The following is a 9,423-nucleotide window of genomic DNA, read 5'->3' on the forward strand; positions in this document are numbered from 1 at the left end:
ATCTGGAAGTAATCTCCCTTCATTTTCATATAGACAACCTTAACCCTGTGGTTGCACTGGCCGTTAAATATGTACTCACCAATTTGATCACAGTGTTCAGTTTTCATCACTGGTGCCTTACTTCCATCCAAGAGTTTCAGCCCGGTGTTTTAGGTCTTTGTCAGCTGCCACTAGCTCTCTGTACATTGATTTTGGAAGGCTGATCCAGGCTTTCATGCCTGAATCCAATCCCATTTTGTTATGGCATATAACACCTTGTATACAAATTGGATTCAGATTGGTCATATTTTGTTGTGGGTTTTTGCATCTAAATTGATAAAATATATTGATCTGTAGTAATTTTTTTTCTTTCTATGTACTATCTTGGTCTGATGTCACACCAGGTAGCACTGGCCTCCTAATTTGAACTGGGCATATAACCTCCTCTTCTATTTTCTGGAGGATTACATAGAATGGCTGTTATTTCTCCTTTAAACTCTTGGTAGCATTCTCCGGTTTAACCACCTACACCTGGAAATTTCTTTTTCAGGAATGTTCTAGTTACAAATTCATTTTTAAATGGTCATAGGACTATTTAGATTATTGATGTTATCTTGGTTGAGTTCAGACAATTTGAAGTTTTTTAGCAACTGATTCACTTCTTCTAAGTTATCAAATTTCTGAGCAAAAACTTCTTGGTGGTGTTTTTATACCTTAGATGGCTACAAGATCTGTACTGATATCCTTTTTCATTCCTAACACTGGTATTTCCTTTCTTTTCTCTTTTTATTTGTATCAGTCTTGCTTCAGTTTTATCAATTTTATTCATTTTTAATAGGAATCAGTTTTTTTGTTTCATTGGCTTTGTTTTGGTGTCTTTTAATTTTTAAAAGAAAACTGCTTACATTTATTCTCTCCCTCCTGCTTCCTTTGGATTTATTTTGCTCTTCGTTTACAGTTTTCTTGGTCTGGCAGCTCAGATGACTGACTTGAGCTCTTTCCTCCTTTCTAACTTACACGCTTAGTTTTTTTTTTTTTTTGAGACAGAGCCTCAAGCTGTCCCCCTGGGTAGAGTGCCATGGCATTACAGCTCACAGCAACCTCCAACTCCTGGGCTCAAGCGAGTCTCTTGCCTTCGCCTCCCAAGTAGCTGGGACCACAGGCGCCGGCGACAACCCCTGGCTATTTTTTGGTTGCAGCCGTCATTGTTGTTTTGGTGGTCCGGCCTGGGGATTCGAACCCGCCACCTTAGGTGTACGTGGCTGGCGCCTTAGCCCGTTGAGCTATAGGCGCCGAGCCTACACACATAGTTTTAATATTTTCATTGCCACACTGTTTTAGTTGCTTCCTATGTATTTTGAAATGTTAAATTTTCATTTTCACTTAATTCCACATGTGTTTTGAATTTTTTTAAACTTCCTCTTTGACCATAAAATGTTTGAAAATTACACACACCCATGTACACACACATAGCTACAGAGATACACATACATATGTATTTACTAATATATGTGCGCATAAACTCTTTAGCAATGGTAATTCTTTTTTTTTTTTTTTTTTGAGAAAGAATTTTATTTTTTCACCCTGGGTAGAGTGCCGTGGCATCATAGCTCTTAGTAACCTCAAACTCTTAGGCTTAATTGATTGGCCTTGGTTTTTTTTTTTTTCATTTTTATTAGAGACAAGGTCTTGCTCTGGCTCAGGCTGGTCTCTAAATCATGAGCTTAAGCAGTCTGTCTGCTTCAGCCTCCCAGAGAGCTAAGATTATAGGGTTGAGCCACCTCGACTGGCCAGACAGTAATGGTAATTCTTGTTGTTTGACTTTGTTGTTAATATCTTCTACACCCTTGTTCCATTTTCTCCTTTGTGGTTCTATCAGCATCTGAGACTAAGAGGATAAAGTCCACGTATGTAATTGTGGGTTTGTCTGTTGCTCCTTTCAGCAGTATCAGTTTTTACTTTGCATAATATGAGGCTCTGTTGTTTCATATATACAAATTTAAGATTATTATATCTTTCTGCTGGATTGAGCCTTTCATCCATGTGGGCATGAATTAATTCATCTATTGGTTTCATAATAGTATTGACTACGTTGGATACTTGCTTTTATTTTCTTGTGATATTTTATTTAGAATGTTCTCCAAATCCATCCAGGTAAATACAAAAGCTGTAAAGCCTCCGTCCTTCTTTATGGCTGAATAATGTTCCATGGTGTACATATACCACAGTTTACTAATCCATTCATGAGTTGATGGGCACTTGGATTTTTTTGACATCTTGGTGATTATGGATTAAGCTTCAATAAAAATTCAAGTGTGAATGCCCTTGTGGCGAATAGCCTTTTATTTCTTCTAGCCCCAGTAATGGGACTATGGAGTCAAATGAAGATTTACTTTTAGCTGTTTGAGGCTTCTCCATATTCCTTTCCAAAATGGCCTCTATGATTTTATATGAGAAGTCCATGGACATCAGAATTGGTGTCCCCCTGTGGATGATGTTTCATTTTTCTCCATCTTCTTTCAAAATTTTTCTTTTGTCATTTGTTTTTAGAAGTTTATTTATGAAATGTTTTGGCATAAATTTTTCTGCATTTAGCCTCTTTGTTATTTGTTTTTTGTTTCCTGAATGTTTGTGTCTTTTGTCAATGTTGGGAAGTTTGGGGACATCATTTCTTGAATGATCTCAGCCACATTCTCATTTTCTTTTGGGACTGTTATGTTCCTACAGGTCCCTGATACTCTGTTTTCCTCTTCCTCCTCTTCTTCTTTCCCCTCCTCTTTCTTTATAATCTAATCTCTTCATCTATTTTCCCTCTGTTTTTAAAATTGAGAGAATTACCTTGATTTGTCTTTTTTTTTTACTCTAGTTGATCTATCATCTCTACTCCACTGTCGATCCTACATAATTAGTGAATATTGTATTTCTTTAGCTCCTCCTCCTTCCTCCTCCTCCTTCTTCTTCTTCCTCTTCCTCCTCTTCCTCTTTCTCTCCTTCTCCTTCTCCCTTCTCCCTTCTTTCTCCTTTCTCCTCCCGATCTTGTCAACCTGATTAGATGATTAGGTATCATCATAGCTCACTGGAACTTGAAACTCTTGGCCTCAAGCCATCCTCCTGCTTCAGTCTTCTGCGTAGCTAAGACTACGGGCATGCATCACCATGCCAGGATAATTTTTCTGTTTGTAATAGAAATGGAGTCTTACTCCTGCCCAGGCTGGTCTCAAACTCCTGAGCTCAGGCAATCATCCATCCTCGGCCTCCCAAAGTGCTATGATTATGACCTAAGCCACCACACCCATCTTATATTTTTATTTGGCTTCTTTATTTAATATGATTTCTGTATTTTTAGTGATTTTCCCCCCCATTTTTTTCAGGATAATTTATAATTTATTGCTGAGAATTTTTATCACATTTAATAGTTTCTTTTAAATCCTGGTTAGATAATTTTAACATCTAACTTATCTCAATGTTGATGGATGTCAATTAATTGTCCTTTATCATTCAAGCTGTGATTTTCCTGGCTCCTATTATGATGACTTTTAGACATATCTTGGAAATGTTACCTATTGTATTATAAGAACACTTATAATATATTTAATCTTTTGTATATTTATATTTAATCTTTCATTTTAGCTCCTATATTTAATCTTTCATTTTAGCAGGTAGTTGCCCTGTTTAGATGTAACATATTGGTTTTAGTTTATGTTGTGTCCTGAGGTTCCCAGACAGTTCAATTTTCAGAGCTTTTGTGCTCTTATTTTGGTTTGATTGTTAGTTTGGGGCTCTGACTGGTTCTGGCTGTTGCTACCTGAGGAGGGACATAGAAATGGACTCAGGAGGGGCCCTTGCATGTCTCTTGGTAGAGGAAAGGACTCCCAGGTTCCTTCTCTAGACACTCATTTATGATTGGATTCCCTATTGCTGCCCCTACTCCACTGCCAGTATCTGTGCTCTAAGTGGAGGAAGAGGGTACCAGGCTCACACAAAAGCTTTAACAAGACGTTGCCTACAAGAGACCTTGGGTCAGTGTGTTCTTCCATGTCTGGGCTCCTTTACCCAGCTCTGTCTGCTACTCTGGTGCAGGTGGGATGTCTCTGGGCTGCAAGGGTTATCCTTGGCAAGAGCTTGCTGCAGTAAGATCTCCCTGCCAGGCCACCTGGAGAGCAATTCTGGGACCAGTTGCTTGTGGTGAGTCTTATATCCATGCTCTTTCTCTTTTCTGATGGCACTAGGGGCAGGAGTCTCCAGGCCCTGGCAACAAGGAGGCTTCTCAGCCAGTCTACTTTTGGCTTTTCTTGTATGGGTCATTGGCAGCTTCGGTATCTTTCTGTGGAGTAGGGAGTCTCAGGCCCAGTAGGAAGAAGAATGTTTCCTTGGTCTCCTGCTGTTTGTGGGCCTCCACATTGATTTCCCTGTCAGCTCTGCTCAGTTTGGTGTTTTCTGTGGGGCTCCAGTTTTGTTATATGCAGGGGAGGAAAGAGTATAAGTCTTTTGCTGCTGGCTTGGGGCTCAGAAAATGTTGACCCTGGGTCCCTTTCTCTTTTGGATGAGGACCAAATGTGCCCTTTGTCAAATGCTTGTGCCCAAATGTTGCCCTGCCAGTCGTGGGGTCCCTAACTATTTCCCTGTCTTAATACCTTTCATTGATCTCCTTAGCTGCCTTTATGTGGTCTAAATTTTTGTGTACTTTCAAAATGTGTGTGTTGAAATCAAATCCCCAAGATAATGGCATCAGGAGGTGATGCTCTTTCAGTGGGAGAGCCCTCATGAATGGGAATGGGACTAGTACTCTTACAGAAGAGGCCCCAGAGAGCTCTCTGGCACCTTCTGCCCTATAAATTCACAAAGAAAAGACTGGAACCTGGGTATGGGTCCCCAACAGACACAAAACTTCCAGTCCCTTGATATTGGGAGCCTCCAGAACTGTGAAAGATAAATGCTTGTTCTAAGTAAGCTACCCAGTCTATGGTATTGGCTCATATTAGCCAGAGTGGACTAAGATTGTGTTCATGTGCTGTTTGTTAGGTTTATAGTTGTATTTAGTTATGGTTAAAAATATTTAACATTGGGGTAGAACAGAAAAAAATGGTTCTACATCACCTTGTCCTATGTTTTTCAATAGCAATTTTTCAGTCTGAAAATTATTCTGAGTATTTAAAATCAAATGTCAGTGAACATGACATCTAGATTGGATGGGGAAAAACCATATAGCATCAGCTTTGGTGAAATTTTTAATCATATTTTAGATATGTCAAGACAAAGAGTCACTCAGATAATTAAATCCACAATGAAAATCTTAAAATTCTTTACCAAAATAAATAAATAAATAAATAAACAGTTTAACTTTATCGCTTTGTAACTCTACGTACGTTTTATTCTACCAGAGGAGGGAGGCATTGAATCCAGAAAAATCGGAGAAAGTGCCTGAACTTGTCTAACAAGTTAATGTGACATAAGAGATAGTACCACTAATTCCTGGACTGCCGTCAATTCTGATAGACTTTAAACGGCCACATCTGACCAACCTAAAAAGTTTCATTTGAGAGCTCCACCAGGGAGGGCTATGTAGAAAAGATTTTTTAAAGAAAACTGTGCATATATGTATTTTTTTAAATGAATTGAGATATGATGCCTAATGGCAAACGTAAAAGAGTTCCATGCCTCTGTTGTCTTCAACTGATCAATGAAGTAGCCTTCCTGCTCATAATGAAACAAACATGTCCTTTCCTGATTGCAAAGTCAGCTCCAGTAGTGCAAGCAAAGGGTGATCTGAAGGTTTCTGTAATTGCTAGGGAGCCTAAAACTTCTGAGGTGACACTGTACCTACAAACTCACATTATATAAACAGGCAAATATGCAAATCAGAGTCTGAATATTTCCTTCCACACATCAGTCTCTGTGCTAGGCTGCATAATGTGTCTCCAGAAACATCCAGGTTCCAATCCCCAGAACCTGTGAATATGTTACCTTACATGTTAAAAGAGTCTTTGCATATGTAATTAAGATAATGACCTTGAGATAAGATTATCTTGGATTATTGGGTGGCAACATCATAATCACAAGGGTTCTTAAAAGAAGGAGGTAGGAAGATGAGAGTCAGAGAAAAACTTGACCATGGAGGGAGGTTGGTGTGATGTAAATAAGAGGCCACAAGCCAGGGAAGTTCGGCAGCTTCTAGGAGCTGGAAAGACATAAGGAGATTCTCCTATGGAGCTTCAGGGAGGAACACAGCTCTGCTGACACCTTGATTTTACAACTTCTAAACTGTAGAACTATAAGAAATAAAGATCACATGCTTTAAGCTAGTATATTAGTGGTGGTTTTTTGTAGGAGCAATAAGAAATGAATAAGGCCCCAGGCTGGTTTTCTTGAAATGTACTCACTTGTACAAAGTCATCAAATTCTCCTTTCTATTCCTTTGCCCCCAAACCTAATGCCTTTTTGCCTAATTGAAAAATTGGAGGAAGAGAAACTACTTTCTGGAATTAGTTTTGGAAACCATACTTTGACTAAGAATTGGCCTTCAAAATTCCTCTGAAGTCACAAAGGAGATTTTTAGATCAAGATTTGTGTGAGTGTGTGCATGCAAGTGCAAAAATTTATTTACTGATAATACACAACACAGGTACACACAAAAAAAATATATTTAATATATCTTTATAAATTCTTCTTATGCAATGTATACAATGTTAATTATTATATTAATATGAACTCTGCACAGGTAGAACTTATTTTTTGTGTGTTCACTGCTGAATTTCCAGCACCCAGAACAACAAATGTCCATTGAACAATGAAAGGTTTAGTTGAATGCAAATACAAACTCTTATTCTGTTCATTGTGAATTATCAGGACTAGGTGTCTTCCAAACTCAAACTTACCACCTAACTCTAGTTTTTCTTTTTTTTAAAAAAAATATCAAATTATCTCAAGCTGCAATTATGTGTAGCTTATAACTTAAAAAAAAATTAACTCAGACTTAGTCTAAATGCATATGGTTTGGGGGAGCTTTACATTTTTTATTTAGTTACATGCTTACTGGTAACTTTAATTTTGTTGCAGTAATCTAGAGAGGGGATAAATTCATGATAACAATAACTTGATAATAATAATTCTCTTCATAACTATATCAAAACAGCAGCTCAGAAAGGAGCCAGAGAGGGTGGAGTATATCCCAGTGGTTTTTGGAGAAAGGGATTAAAAATTCAATTTGGAGCACATTATGAAAAAATGATATAGATCAAATACCATTATAGCTAAACCTTTAGGCCATCTGGAATGTTCTCTGTGATGAAAGTTTGTCATGAAAACACAGCTGGAAATCCCATTCCCAGATGGGAGAAGCTAAACTGATATGCCCCTCTCTTGTGAATTTATAAGCATAAAAAATTCAATTTTAATGTTCTGAAGGAAGGGTTTCATACATAAGTATTCATCTTTTATCTCCTTTCTCCTCTCCAACCTTCAGGGTCATTTGAGGCAGGCTCCCTGACCTTTGTTTGGGGTACCTGTAAATCCAAATATTTTTTCCCTAGATAGATTCTTAGAGGTACAGGAAGAGGAAACTGAAAATTAATTATAACCATGAAATACGAGTGCAGTGTTCAATGCCATATTTAGAAGTAGTTTCTTCAGCATCTTTTACATTGACACATAGAAGTGTTTTCAAAAAAAAAAGAAGGAAAGGTGCTCATGTCAGCAGCACATCTACTAAACTGGAACGATACAAGGAGATTAGCACAGCCCTGGTGCAAGGATGACACACAAGTTCATGAAGTGTTCCATATTTTTTAACAAACTGTGGTACATGTATACCCTGGAGTACTATTCAGCCATAAGAAAAGATGGAAACCTTATATCTTTTGTGTTTGCCTGGATGGAGCTGAAACAGATTCTTCTTCGTAAAGTATCATAAGACTAGAAAAACAAATATCCATCTTAATGGCTGCATAATATTCCATGGTGTACATATACCACAGTTTGTTGATCCATTTGTGGATCGATGGGCACTTGGGCTTCTTCCATGACCTGGCAATTATGAATTGGGCTGCAATAAATATTCTGATACAAATATCTTTGTTGTAATGCAATTTTTGGTCATCTGGGAATATACCCAACAAAGGGATTGCAGGGTCAAATGGCAGGTCTATTTTTAGTTCTCTAAGTGTTCTCCAGATGTCTTTCCAAAAGGAACACATTAGTTTACATTCCTACCAGCAGTGTAGGAGTGTTCCCTTTTCTCCACATCCACGCCAACATCTCTGGTTTTGGGATTTTGTGATATGGGCTAATCTCGCTGGAGTTAGATGATATCTCAGAGTAGTTTTGATTTGCATTTCTCTGATGATTAAGGATGGTGAGCATTTTTTCATATATCTGTAGGCCGTATGCTGGTCTTCTTTGGAGAAATTTCTCTTCAAGTTCCTTGCCCATCCTGAGATGGGACTTTACATCCTTCATGTTCACATGGATGGAGCTGGAGAATGTTCTTTTGAGCAAAGTATCACAAGAATGGAGGAAAAAGTATCCAATGTACACACCTCTATTATGAAACTAATTTATACCTTTTATATGAAAGCTATAACCAAATAGCCTAAGAATATGGGGAGGGGGGAGAGAGAAGGGAGGGAGTTTGGAGGGATCACTTCTGAGGTTTATCTTATAGGGGTACAAGTGAATCTTTCTAAGAGTAGAATGTGAACGTTTTAAAACAATAACTGAGAAAATTACATGAAGGCTGTGTTGACCAGTTTGATGGAAGTATTTCAGACTGCATGTGAAATCCCCACACTGTACCCCAGAAGTGCATTAATGTACATAGTTACCATTCAATTAAAAAAAAAGAAAGAAAAAAACAAGTATCCAATATACTCAATACTAGTATGAAACCAGTATATAAACAACTACATGCCCACACAAGAGAAAAACACAAGTATATTCTAGGGAGGGGGAGGGGAGAGGAAGGAAAAGGGAACAGGGAGGAGGGAGGGTGATCGGCGGCCTCTCACCTGATGTGCAAAGTGATGGAATTCAGCATGTTCTCTCATTGAAGGGCTCGATCTACATACAACTTGAACTTTACCTTAGAAATGAAAACAATGTAACCTCAGCACGTGTACCCTCATATTAATCTGAAATAAAAAATAAGAATAAGAAAAATTAAAAAGGAAGGAAGGATAGAAAGGAGAAAGAAGGGAAAAGAAAGATAAAAACAGAAAAAAGAAATAAAAGAAAAATAATGTATTGACTATAATAGTAATTCTAAGAATGATGATGATATGATAAATACATTATAATTTTGTCATATAAAATAAATTTAATTATCCTAATTATATTTGTCAAAGGATTGCAACTACTGAAATTAAAAATTCATTTGTCTACAGTTTCTAAAAGCAATTAATCAAATGTTTTAACATTATAGGTAAAACTTAGTATCAGGCACAAAACATC

General features: G+C 37.6%; 1 non-coding gene across 1 annotated transcript; it reads left to right on the forward strand.

Annotated features, from left to right (window-relative positions):
- The first annotated feature begins 7,659 nt into the window (after positions 1–7,659).
- LOC111723792 lies at positions 7,660–7,764 on the forward strand. The gene has a single exon (XR_002772260.1). It is a non-coding gene; the product is annotated as a U6 spliceosomal RNA (small nuclear RNA).
- The last annotated feature ends 1,659 nt before the right edge of the window (positions 7,765–9,423 follow it).

Source organism: Otolemur garnettii, unplaced genomic scaffold (assembly GCF_000181295.1).
Source record: "Otolemur garnettii isolate 467f Iridium unplaced genomic scaffold, OtoGar3 scaffold00015, whole genome shotgun sequence".
NCBI classification, from domain to species: Eukaryota; Metazoa; Chordata; class Mammalia; order Primates; family Galagidae; genus Otolemur; species Otolemur garnettii.